Source organism: Crocuta crocuta, unplaced genomic scaffold (assembly GCF_008692635.1).
Source record: "Crocuta crocuta isolate KB4526 unplaced genomic scaffold, BGI_CrCroc_1.0 scaffold466, whole genome shotgun sequence".
Classification (NCBI taxonomy): Eukaryota; Metazoa; Chordata; class Mammalia; order Carnivora; family Hyaenidae; genus Crocuta; species Crocuta crocuta.
Genome location: NW_027529672.1, coordinates 7907088 through 7918645, shown reverse-complemented (window position 1 = coordinate 7918645; position 11558 = coordinate 7907088). Strand labels below are relative to the sequence as shown.

Below are 11558 nucleotides of genomic sequence, written 5' to 3'. Positions count from 1 at the left end.
AAACCTTTTACAGCCTCTGAAAAAGCCGTGCAGCCCTGGGAGGGGGTGGCGGACACCCAGGCGCACTTGCAGGGACGGGCATCTGGGCAGCCGGGGAGCTGCTGCACCCAGTCCTCAGCCCGGAGGCTTTCCGTCAGCACCGGGATCCTTGCTCAGTCGCACCTGTGACGGTCCTCGGGCCCAGTATCTCATGTTGAACGATACGTTCTGGGGCCGAGATGCAGGTGGGTGGAGTGACGCTGTCCAGTGAGAGCCGTGAACTGTTGGCTTCCAGTTAGGGTCGTCTGGGACTCCATCCCATCGCTTGGCCGTGTAGCTTCCTGGCCTTTTGGGAGAAAGGGAGGGGGTGGGGGTCAGCCCGGGGCAGCAGGGCCTGGGGCGGGGGCACGGCTCTGTCCACACAGGCGGACCGTGAACAGGTGCACAGCGCTCTGTCCTGTCCTGGGCCCCCCACCCCCAGCCTCTCTGCGGGAGCCGGCTGAGCCCTCCCTCCCCAGGACGACAGCGACCTCTCCAGGTGGGCCTATGGGCTAAGCCTCCCAGAGTCCCCGCCACGGCCCTGCCGGTGACCTCTGCCCACGGCTGAGTAAATGCATCAGTAGAGGGGGGAAGAGAGGAGCAGCTGCTCCTCTGTGGCCAGTGTGGGCACCACCCTGACCATGATCCCACCAGAGACTCACGCCTGCCCTGGGGAGGCAGGGCCCCACTGCACCCCCACCCCAGGGACACAGCAGCAGGGCCAGGGTCCCTAATAGTGGAAGGAGATCCCTGGGGCCCCTGCGGCTCCAGGTCCCGGGTTCAAAGCCAGTCTGCTGGGCCAGGAAACGTGGTGCGCGGGGCTCGGGGCCCTGGGTGGGATACGGGGGGCCAGCACCCAGGAGCGGGCTCTTTGCTGCCCTGGCGCCTGGAGCAGCTGGCCAGTGGGTACTTGTGTCGGCAGTGCCAGGACCTCCCCACCCCCAAGGAGGGGCCCATCCTTCTGCTCCCCTGAGCTCCTCAGCTCTCTCTCCCCAGGGCATAACCGGGACCCCCTCCGGCCCAGGCACCGGAGACCCCAGTACAGTCCATCACAACCGTGGTTCACATCCAGGCTCACGCCATTGTGACCGGGTAAGTAGGAGTGCCCTTGGACGGCGTGGGATCAGGGGCCCCAGCCCGCACAGCAGGAAACCGTGTGCNGAAGCTAGGCCTCTGTTGACCAGAAGCCTCGCCAGTAACACACACGGTAGATCAACACCTAGTTTGTACGCGCGTGTTCGGGACATCTTACCACAAAGTCTGCCAGGGAGAAGAATACGTCACCGAGGAAACCACCAGGGAAGCACGGTTACAGCACGACCGCCTGAAACCCGCGTGCGCCGCCCCAGCCGTGCTGCTCGGGGGCCGCCAGTGCCCATTGCCTGCGCTTCCCTTCCCGAAGAAATCTGTTCTTCGTGCAGCCACTAACTGCTCCTTCGGAAGCGGTGCTTTGTTTTCCACACGCTTGTCCAGGAACCTCTCCGTCCCCTCGGTCAGACGCCCCGGAGAGACCGCCGGGCTCCCCCGAGCCCCAGGCTGGCAGCCTGCACAGGGGACAGCCTGGGGGCTCCTGCGCTCTCTGGGCTCAGCTTCCCTTTTTCTGGAGCACTTCCTCCTCTTTCCCGCTCTGCTGACTGGTTTCGGAAGGATGCGCTCTCCCGTAGCGTCCAGAGAGGGCTGCGCAGCGAGCACGGCCGTGAGGCCCTGGCTGGGGAGGGCTCCGCCCGCCCTGTGCCGCCGGGCTGCCAGCCGCAGTGCCCGACTCCTTCCGACTGCTGGCCGCCCCGCCGCCCGGGGGCGAGTCCACTTCCGCTCAGCTTCCCATTCGACTTTTTGGAAAGTGAAGAGGCTTCACTTCTGTAGAGCTGTCTCCGTCCTCACCAGCCGGGACACTTGCTGCGATCCGTGACCCGACGCCGACATGCCGCCATCACCCAGGGGCCGCGCTTCTCAGCGGGGCTCACCCCCGGGGTTGCACGTTCTGCCGGCCCAGACAGACGTATGATGACAGGTGTCCGTCACGGCGCTGTCCCGCTGCTGCACTGCCCAAACCTCCCTCCGACCCCCAGCCCTGCAGCCACGGAGGCCCCTACTGTCCGCAGAGCTTTCTCTCTTCCCGGTCGTCATTCAGGGGTAGCTTCCAGGGTGGGCTCTCTCATTAGTGATAGGCATTCGAGGCTCCCCCGGGTCTATTCACGGTGTGACAGCTCGGTCCTTTTCGGGACCAAATAATACTCCACGGTCTGGAGGGCCCAGGGTTTATTTATCCGCTCACCTGAGGAAGGACATCGTGAAGCTTCTGTGAACATCTGTGAGCAAGTTTTTGTGTGGACACGTTTTGAACTCTTTTAGGCAAATGCCCCGGGGCTCAGTTGCTGGATCTCAAGGTCAGAGTACATTCAATTTTATAGTAAATCTCCAAACTGTCTTCCAAAGTGGCTGCACCGTCTTGCACCCCCACCAGCAGGGAACGAGAGCTGCCGTCGCTCCACACCCTCGCCGGCATCCGGTGGTGTTGGCGATTTGGATTATAACCATTCTGACAGGTGTGTAGTGGTATCTCTGTTTTAGATTGACTTTGTCATCCTAATGACATACAACATTGAGTGTCTTTTCATATGCTGATTTAACATCTATATATCTTCTTTGGTGAAGTGTCTGTTCAGATCTGTGGCTCACTTTTTAATTCGGTTGTTCGTTTTCTTTCTATATTTTGGATAAACAGTCCTTTATCGGATGCGTTTTTGCAAATATTTTCTCCAAGTCTTTGGCATCTTATTCTTTAAATCAATTTTTTTTAATGTTTATTTATTTTTGGGAGAGAGACAGAGACAGAGCATGAGTGGGGGAGGGGCAGAGAGAGAGGGAGACACAGAATCAGAAACAGGCTCCAGGCTCTGAGCTGTCAGCACAGAGCCCGACATGGGGCTCGAACCCACAAACTGCAAGAACATGACCTGAGCCAAAGTCAGATGCTTAACCCACTGAGCCCCCCAGGTGCCCCTGGCATCTTATTCTTTTGGCAGTATCTTTCTTAGAGACAAATTTTTACATTTTAATGAAGTAAAGTTATCAATTTTTTCTGTGATGCTTGATGTTCTATTTAAAAACCCCCCAACAACCCAAGGTCACCCACATTTTCTATGTAACTTTCTACAAGTTTTACAGTTTTGCATTTTACATTTGGTTCCGTGGCCACTTTCAGTTCACTTTTGTGAAGGTGGAAGGTCTGGGTCTGGATTCACTGTTTTGCACACGGACGCCCAGCGGTTCCCACACCCTCTGTTGAAGAGACCATCTCTGCTCACTGCGTTACCTTCGCTCCTTTGTCAAACATCAGTCACCTGTATTTACGTGGGTCTTTCTGACCCACTGACCCGCTTGTCTGCTTCTCCCCCAGCCCCACGCCATCTTGGTTCCTGTCGCTTTACTGCGAGTCTTCAGCCCTACGGCCTTGTCCCCCTTCAGTGTTCTGTGGGCGACTCGGGGCCTTTGCCCCCCCTCCATGTAAACGTTGGGAGCAGGCTGTCGATATCCACAAAGTAACCTGCTGGGGTTTGGATTGGGATTGTGCTGAATCTCTACATCTAGTTGGAAAGAACCGCCATCTTGGCGATATTGGGTCTTCCCATCCATGAACATGGGATTCCTCTCCATCCATTCAGTTCTTCTGTGAGTTGACTCATCAGTTTTGTTGTTTTCCTCACATAGATCTTGTACATATTTTGTTAGATTTGTACATAGCACCATTTTTTGGATGCTAATGTGAATGTTATGTTCTTAATTTCAAATCCCACTTGTTTGCTGATGGTATCTAGGAAGTGATTGACTTTTACGTATTAACCTTGGGTCCTGCAACCTTGCCATAATCGCTTATTAGTTCCAGAAGCTTTTGCTCAATTCTTTGGGATTTTCTACACAGCCAACTAAGTCACCTGAAAACAAAGTCCTAACTCTTCCTTCTTAATCGACACCATTTTCCTTTCTTGTCTTGTTGCAGTAGTTAGGACTTCCCGTGTGATGCCGCAGAGAAATGGTCTCATTCCTGACCTTCAGGGGGACAGCAGTTTCTAGTTCCTCACCATGAAGTACGATGTTTGCCGTAGTTTCTGCAGATGTTCTTGATCAAGTCGAGGAAGTTCCACTTGTGCCAAGTGTGCTACAAGCACAAACAGGTGCTGGGTTTCCTGCACCCACTGATACAATCATGTGACTTTCCCTCTTCAGCCACAGTGTGATGGTGCCAGTACTTAAATTGGTTTTTTGAATGTGGAACCAGCCTTGTATGCCTGGGATAAATCCCACTTGGTTGTGTATGATTCTTTTCATACGTTGTTAGGTTTGATTTGCCAATATTTTGTTGAGGATTTTTGAATCTGTGTTCAGGAGAGACGTTGGTCTGTAGTTTTCCTCACATGTGACATCTTCGTTCTGTATGAGGGTAATGCTGGCCTCATAGAATGAATTACGATGTTTCCCCTCTGCTCCTATTTTCTGGAAGAGATTATAGAGAGTGGTATCATTTCTTCCTTAAATGTGCGAGAGAATTCACCAGGAAACTCACTTGAAAATTATTATTGATTTGATTCCTTTAGTAGATACTAGCATATTCAGACTGGCTACCTCTTCTTGTGTGAGTTTTGGCAGACGGTGTCTTCCAAGGAATGGCCCATTTCGTGTTAGGTTACCAGACTTGTGAGCACAATTGTTCATAATACCAAACAGAACTTTCATTCCACAGCTGAAGCGTGAGATACGGATGTTTAGAAGCCTTAGGAGGTAGAGCTTGGGGTGTTTGAGGCGGAGGTTACAGCCATGAACAACAGACTTGGGGAGAATAAACTCACCTGAAGGCAGGTGCGTTCTCTGGGCCGGGAAGGCAAAGCCGGCAAAGAGGGCCGAGTCCGACAGCCCTGCCTGCACTCCCTCCCCTCCTCCTGCCCCCGGGCCCCGGGGAGAGAGGTGGGATGGGGGCCTCCAACGGGCCGGGGGTCGGCTCTGCCGGAGGCTTTGGAGTCGGGCCACTGCATCAGGGTGAGCCTGGGCTCGGCTGGCCGAGGAGAGCAAGTACATGTCCCTGCACCCATGAGCTGCAAGGGCCCAGAGGCATCGGCTCAGCCTACCCCACCTGTCTGAGGCCGGCCACTCTGGGGTAGGGGGGCAGCAGGTCCCCTTACCGCTGGGTGGGTACCTACGTGTCGTCCTGGCCAGCAGGCCTCCCTTCCCGAGCCCGGTGTCACTCCCATAACCCCGACCGTTTCTGCACACACAGCACATGTCCGTGTGGGGGCCAGTCTCCCTGCCCCGCTGGCCACCGGGGTCCAGCTGGCAGCCAGGCCCCGTCAGGGTCCCGCCAGGCGCTGCTGGTTGTGAGGCATCGGGCGAGGGTCCCGCAGACACCTCCCCATCATCTGCTGCTGAAGTGGAGGCTGTGTGGGGTCCCGTCAGGTGGCCCAATGCGTCTGAGGACTCACACGCCTCACACGCCGTGAAAACCCCTTATCCTTCCACAAAGCATGATTCTGGGCGTGTCCCTCACGGTCAAGGGGACGGTGCTCTGAGGAAGTGAGGCGGGTTCCCTTCGATTCTGAACAGAACGATTCACTTTTGCGCAGAACCACCACATACTTACAATTTCCAAGTCGTGGGCGGCCTGTCTCCATTCCTCGAGTGGCGCCATCTCCCGAAATCCTTTCTTTCCCGCATGCGTTTTCTGAATGTGCCGATTTAGGTTTTCTTCTAAACGTCCCTCTCGGAAGGCCCTGAGGAAACCGGGGGTGACAGACACGATCGTACACGTCGAGTCGAGTCGAGTCTTAGCAATTCCTACTCCGACAGGGGAGAGAGGATTTCCCTTTTCCCTCCAGGCCAAACTGCGGTCCTGGGGCTCAGGGCCACCTGGGGCCACCCACTCCCCTCCAGGCAGCAGCCCAGACAGGCCCAGGCGGTTAGAAGCTGCAAGAACACACACTACGTTTTAAACCTTCAAATCCAGGTAAGAAATTACACATTCGGGACTGAGCACAGACACCACGTGACGGGGACAGTCTCTGTCTTCTCCAGAAATGCGCAGCTGTAATAAATCCTTAAACAGGATCATTAAATTAGATTTGAGACATACTTGCTCTGCCAGCATCAGGGCTTTGGCTTATACTCTTTGCCTTTAAATATGAGAACACTCAGAGAGGCGGAGCATTCCAGACCACACGGGAAGGGGGGCGGTGCCTGGCGTGCAAGGTGGCCCTGGGGTCAGGGTGTCTGCNGAATGACGGATACAAGCAGGACGGCGCCTCCAGTCCTGCCCTGCACAGACCCCGGCGTCTGAACCCCGGTTCTCGGGAAGGCCCTGCCCGCAGGACAGTCGGGGTCCGGGGACACAGGCTCGTGCTCTGTGGGGATACATTGCCTGCCGTCCATTCCATGAGGCCGGGGTGGTCCCACCGGCGACCTGCAGGCTCGTCCCCAGGGCTCTGGCACCAACAGGGAATGACCCCCCAGAAAAGACACCCCTTTGAGGCCCACGCATCACACCAGGACGGCCTGCCTCCGCGTCCTCAGAACGAGGAAACTCCACGGTGGGCAGAACCCGGGCGTGCAGGCCAGACCACCAGCCCGGTCCTCCGGGAGCTCCTGAGCCCACCACCCACGGCTGGAGCTCGCCTCAGCGTGGCTTCTGAGAGCCAGGGCAGGGCCAGTGCAGGTCATCGGGCAGCAGCTGGCAAGAAGGGGCACAGGAGACCCGTCCGGTAGTGTCCCTGGCTGCCTGTGGCTCTCCTCATGAGTTGGGGGGGTGCAGGGTCCAGAGCACCCTGTGAGCCCGAGGGGGGGTGCAGGGCACAGAGCACCCTGTGAGCCCGAGGGGGCAGGGTACAGGGTACAGAGCAGCCCAGGAGCCCGGGGGGGGGGTGCAGGGCACAGAGCACCCCACGAGCCCAGGGGCGGGAGGGGTGCAGGGTCCAGAGCAGCACAGTCACAGCATCAAGTGTCTTGTGAAGTGAAAGAGCCGAGAGGAAAATGCATGAGCAAGCGCGCGTGCACACACACAGAGGTCTACTCTGGGTGTGCAGCAGCTGGGGAAGGGTGAGGGGCTCAGTGGTCATTCCCAGGGTACAGATGTGGGGGAGCATCGGGGGTATGCTTGCTCCCCAGCACAAATGCCAAGCCCCCAGCAGCTGCTGTTCCCTGGGGGGGAGGCGGGCCCACCCCGCCCCCGCTCCCACCACTCTGGCCGCCCCAGGCCGGGAGCTCCCGCAGGTGCCAGTGAGCGTTGGGGGGTGAGTGCACCTGCCAGCAGGCAGCAGAGCTGAACTCGGACCCCAGGACCAACCTCATTTCTTTGCTTGCTTGCAATGACTTCTCTTTGCCTCATTTTTCCAGGTGGATTCACTGGTATTTTCTGTCTGCCAAATCCACGGCAAAGGGAGTCTTTGATGCCACCTAGGAAAATGCGAGATGTTTTTGGGAGTCCAAGGAAACGCTGCCGTTCACACAAAGCCAACCGCCCGCAGGCAGTAGACTCGTCCTTCGCCTGGAGGAGGCCATGCTCCACCCACCCCAGCCTCGCCCGGGCCCCAGCTGGACGCTGGTCGGTGGGTGGGCAGTGTCAGGGCGTGGGGATGCCGGCGGGCCTGGAAAGTTGCCGAAGTTCTGTCCGCGGGGCCGAGAGGAGACGCGCGCTAGACGGGCCCCACACCTCCAGCGGATGCGGCTGTGCTTTGGATCAATGGGTTTCAAGCTAACGGCTAAGTGACAAGGTTGGCAACATCTTGTGGTTGGAAAGTGGGTGTTATACACTCCGCGGCTCCTGGGTCCAGGACATCGCGCACCCGCACAGGTGAGTGCTGAAAACCCAGGAGAAGTACTCGCTACTGGCCTTCCCGATCAAGCCCAGTGATTCCAAGTGAGAACCTGCAAAGTCCATAGGACGCAGGTGAGACAGCTGCTCCCATGTGCCAGCCCCCCGCCCCAGGCGGGAAGCATCACGGATGCCTGGCGGGGCACAGACGTGTCCTCCGGGAGCTCCAGGAACGTGGAGAGAGGGCACATCTAGGGCAGAGGAAGATGTGATAAAAAGATGTTTCTGGAAGCTCTCTGAGAATCGCAGCCATCTAAATTCACTTTGGAAACAATGTCCTTCCTGAGCTATGGCACCGCGTAACTACGTCTAAGCAGTGCCGCAAACGCTGGACACTCACCACCTCTGAGGGCCTGTGGGCGTGTTGCCGGCATTTCTGGTCACCTGGGCTCTTGCATTTCCTCATCCACCTCTTTCGAGTCGCACCCTTTGTCTCCCACATGATCCCCTTCCTCCTTGTATCCCCAATCCCTGTCTGGGTTTGCCTTTCTAGAGCCTTCCTTCCCTCCTCGGGCCACACCCACGTGTCCGCCTGGAGCTCCGCGCTGAGTGTCCCAGCCAGTTGCTGCCTCCCACCTATCACATGCTCCCACGCCAGGTGGGCGTGGCCCCGTGCCACTGAGAGACCTCGGACACCCCCCACTCTCAGGGAGCAGGTCTGCCAACTAGACTCATCTCCCTGTGTCGGGGGCTTTAGACCTGTGTGTGTGCACCTGTGTGTGTCCCTGAGGGCACCTGTGTGTGTGCACCTCTGGGCACATGTGCCTGCGTGCCTGCCTCTGAAAGGAGGGCGTGCCCTTTAGGGCATTGCAAGGTGGGCAGAGGGAGGGATGGGGCAAGTGCGGGTGCAAGGAGGGCAGGGGGTGCAGGGGGGTCCTGGGGAGGGCAGGGCGTGCAGGGGGAGCCGGGGGAGGGNNNGGGGGGAGGGGCAGAGCCAGGGAGGGCGGGAGCCGGCACACTTTCACATGAGGGCCCCTAAACGCCGCTGCAACAGGAAGAGAACAAACATAAATTCAGTAGGTGTTCTCTAAAGTCAGGAATCTAACTGTTGGTTTTATTAAGAGTGAACGATTCGGAAAGCAGCCCCCAGCTGTGTTCGCGATCAGCACAAAACACTGAGGAGCAAGATGCCCCCAGCGCCCCGTCCTCTGCTGAGAGCGGGGCCCACACGGACAGGAGGTGCAGTGGTGCCCCCTGCAGGCCGCCAGCCCTCCGCCCGCCTGGGGACAGAACCACGCGCAGCCCCTACCCAGGGAGGACGGCGGTGCGGGCCACGGTCGGGGCCACGGGGCCACGGTCGCTGTGGGGCGGCGCCCACAGGCGCGTGTCTCCCTCTGCGGACGCCGGCGGTGGGACGGGTGCACGAAAGCACACTTACCAAGAGCTCAGAGCAGCTTGTATTTTTAACTTAGATATTTTCCAACTCGTTGCAGCAACAGCAGTGGCCGCGGTGGCCGGGAAGGCGTGGCCCCAGTGGATGATGGTGCCACAGCCGCTGAGCAGACGGAGCTCCGGCCCGTCTGTACCCACGGGGGCTCCCTCGCGGGGACCCCTGTCCACCTCTGCCCACTTTCCGACTCGGTTCTTTAATCGGAAACAGCCCGCTGGCAGTCCCTCAGACCGCAGACAGCAGCCCCGGCCCAATACAAGTGTCGGCCTGTATCTTTTGACTTTGATTATGGTATCTTAGGCCATCTAGAAATTTTTCTTTTTTTTTCTTTTTTTAAAGTTTATTTATTTATTTTGTGAGACCGTGCACAAGTGGGGGGGGTGAGGAGGAGGAGAGAGAAAGAGAGAGAGAGAGAATATCCTAAGCAGGCTCCACATTGTCAGCACAGAGTCTGACATGGGGCTTGAACTCACCAACCAGGAGATCACGACCTGAGCTGAAACTTACAACCTCAACTGACTGAGCCATCCAGGCACCCTGAAGTTAAAATTTTCTATTTGTAGTTCCAAAAATTCTGTATTTCCTATTTGATTTATGAGGCTTTCTGTCACTCCAGGTTATACAAATATTCTTAGGTTTCCATGCTGTAAAACACAACAGTGACTATACGCAGATCTCCATGTCATCCACAAATTATACACAACAGGATAACCTTCTCGCAGAGTATCGTGGATGTTGTATTTCCCACTAGAATAAACCCTGTTCAAACAGAAGTTAGCTCCAGGACCCTGCTTCTGGGTGGGCCCCTCCATGAACTAAAAGCAGGTCTCAAGACACCTGCACCCCGTGCTCACGGCAGCACGATTCACGGGAGCCCAGAGGTGGGGGGGACCTGAGTGTCCACTGTGGACGAGCAGAGAAACATGACGCAACGTCTCCCAGCCTCACGGGAGGGAACTCCCCACCCCCCACCNTGTGCACTCAGGACCTGGACAGAGGACGAGTCTGGCCTGACTCGGGCACCTTTCCTGGTGGCCCTGAGCCTGCCACCTGGAGCCCCCACCAGGCCCGCCCCGATCAGCACTGGCAGGGCAGGCTGAGGGCAGCAGGCAACCCTGGCACAGGCCGCCACGAGTCCCGCAGGGCTGGCCCGAGATGCCAGAGCCTGGCCGAGGGGGAAGCCTGGTGGGGGAGGATGGCACCAGCACATTCCTGGCCAGAGGGGGGCTGGGAGCCCGGGAGCCTGTGCACATGCTCTGAGGATGCACGAAGTGAGGGCCCAGTGGGCAAGGGGAGGAGCTGCTGTGCAAAGGCCCTGCGCAAAGAAGAGGGTCTAGGTAGGATGACAAGAAGGCTCTGGAGGGCACCGGAGGGCGAGGGGCGACGGGGAGAGGAGGGCGGTCAGGAGCTGCAGACCTGGAGGGGTGCCTGTGAGCCATGAGGACCCGGGGTCAGAGGACTGGGCGTGACTGTCCACTGGGCCGACCCCGGGGTCAAGGCAGAGATGGTGAGGCCTGGCTGCTGGGGACAGAGCTGGCCTTGGGAACGCCTGGCCCAGGGAAGATGGCGGGACACAAGCAGCTTCCTGCTGGTCAGGGGGGACCCCACGAGGAGAGGGGCTGGAGGGGACACGGGGCACCTGCCCTCCCAGAGCGGGGCGGCACCAGGGGCAGGCCTGGGCAGTGGCACTCAGACGGGGGCGGGGGAGGGCGGGGCTGGTGGAGGGAAGGGGTCTGCGCCCCACAGCAAAGCGCCCGGGAGCCCGGGAGCCACAGAACCAGGGCCTCGGTGGGGGGGCGGCCGCCAGAGGCCAGGGTGGGGGCGGCAGAGCCAGTGGTGTGAGCGTGCAAGTCTTCTCGCCCCTGAAGTGACGGTACGTGGATCTTGAATGTTTATGTGCACAGAAACTCGGGCGGTGACAGACAAGACGGGACACGGAGGACATACCGCGACGCCTGTGACGCAGGCAGGCGTGCGAGCCGGGCAGGGAGCAGAGGGCAGCCCGCCCAGCGAGGCCACACGGCAAAAGGCAGGAAGCGCCACTTCTTCCAAAGTTGCTGTGGCTTAGATGTCACTCTAACGGTAAAGGGACATTAAGGGTCTGCAGGGAAGTCAGGTGCTTCAGGGTCTAGGACGTGGGAACCACCCTCTCTCCTGTCTCCCCCAAGGTCTCCGTAGGGAGAAGCACGGGTAATGGGCATGAGCGAATGGACCCCGTGTGCAGGGTGTGGTCACAGCCCTGGCTCTGCCTGGAACTCTGAGGACCTGGGGGGCCAGCACTGTGCTCTGGGGACC

General features: G+C 58.4%; 1 long non-coding RNA gene across 1 annotated transcript in view; it reads right to left on the bottom strand.

Moving 5' to 3' along the window:
• Positions 1–6: 6 nt before the first annotated feature.
• LOC144230610 (uncharacterized) overlaps positions 7–11558 on the bottom strand; it is a 14183-nt gene continuing 2631 nt past the window's right edge. Inside the window, exons 2-4 of the long non-coding RNA XR_013334824.1 lie at positions 7346–7455; positions 5651–5780; positions 7–325 (exon numbers count right to left, since the gene is read on the bottom strand). This is a non-coding gene — a long non-coding RNA (uncharacterized LOC144230610). The remainder of the gene's footprint in view (positions 326–5650; positions 5781–7345; positions 7456–11558) is intronic.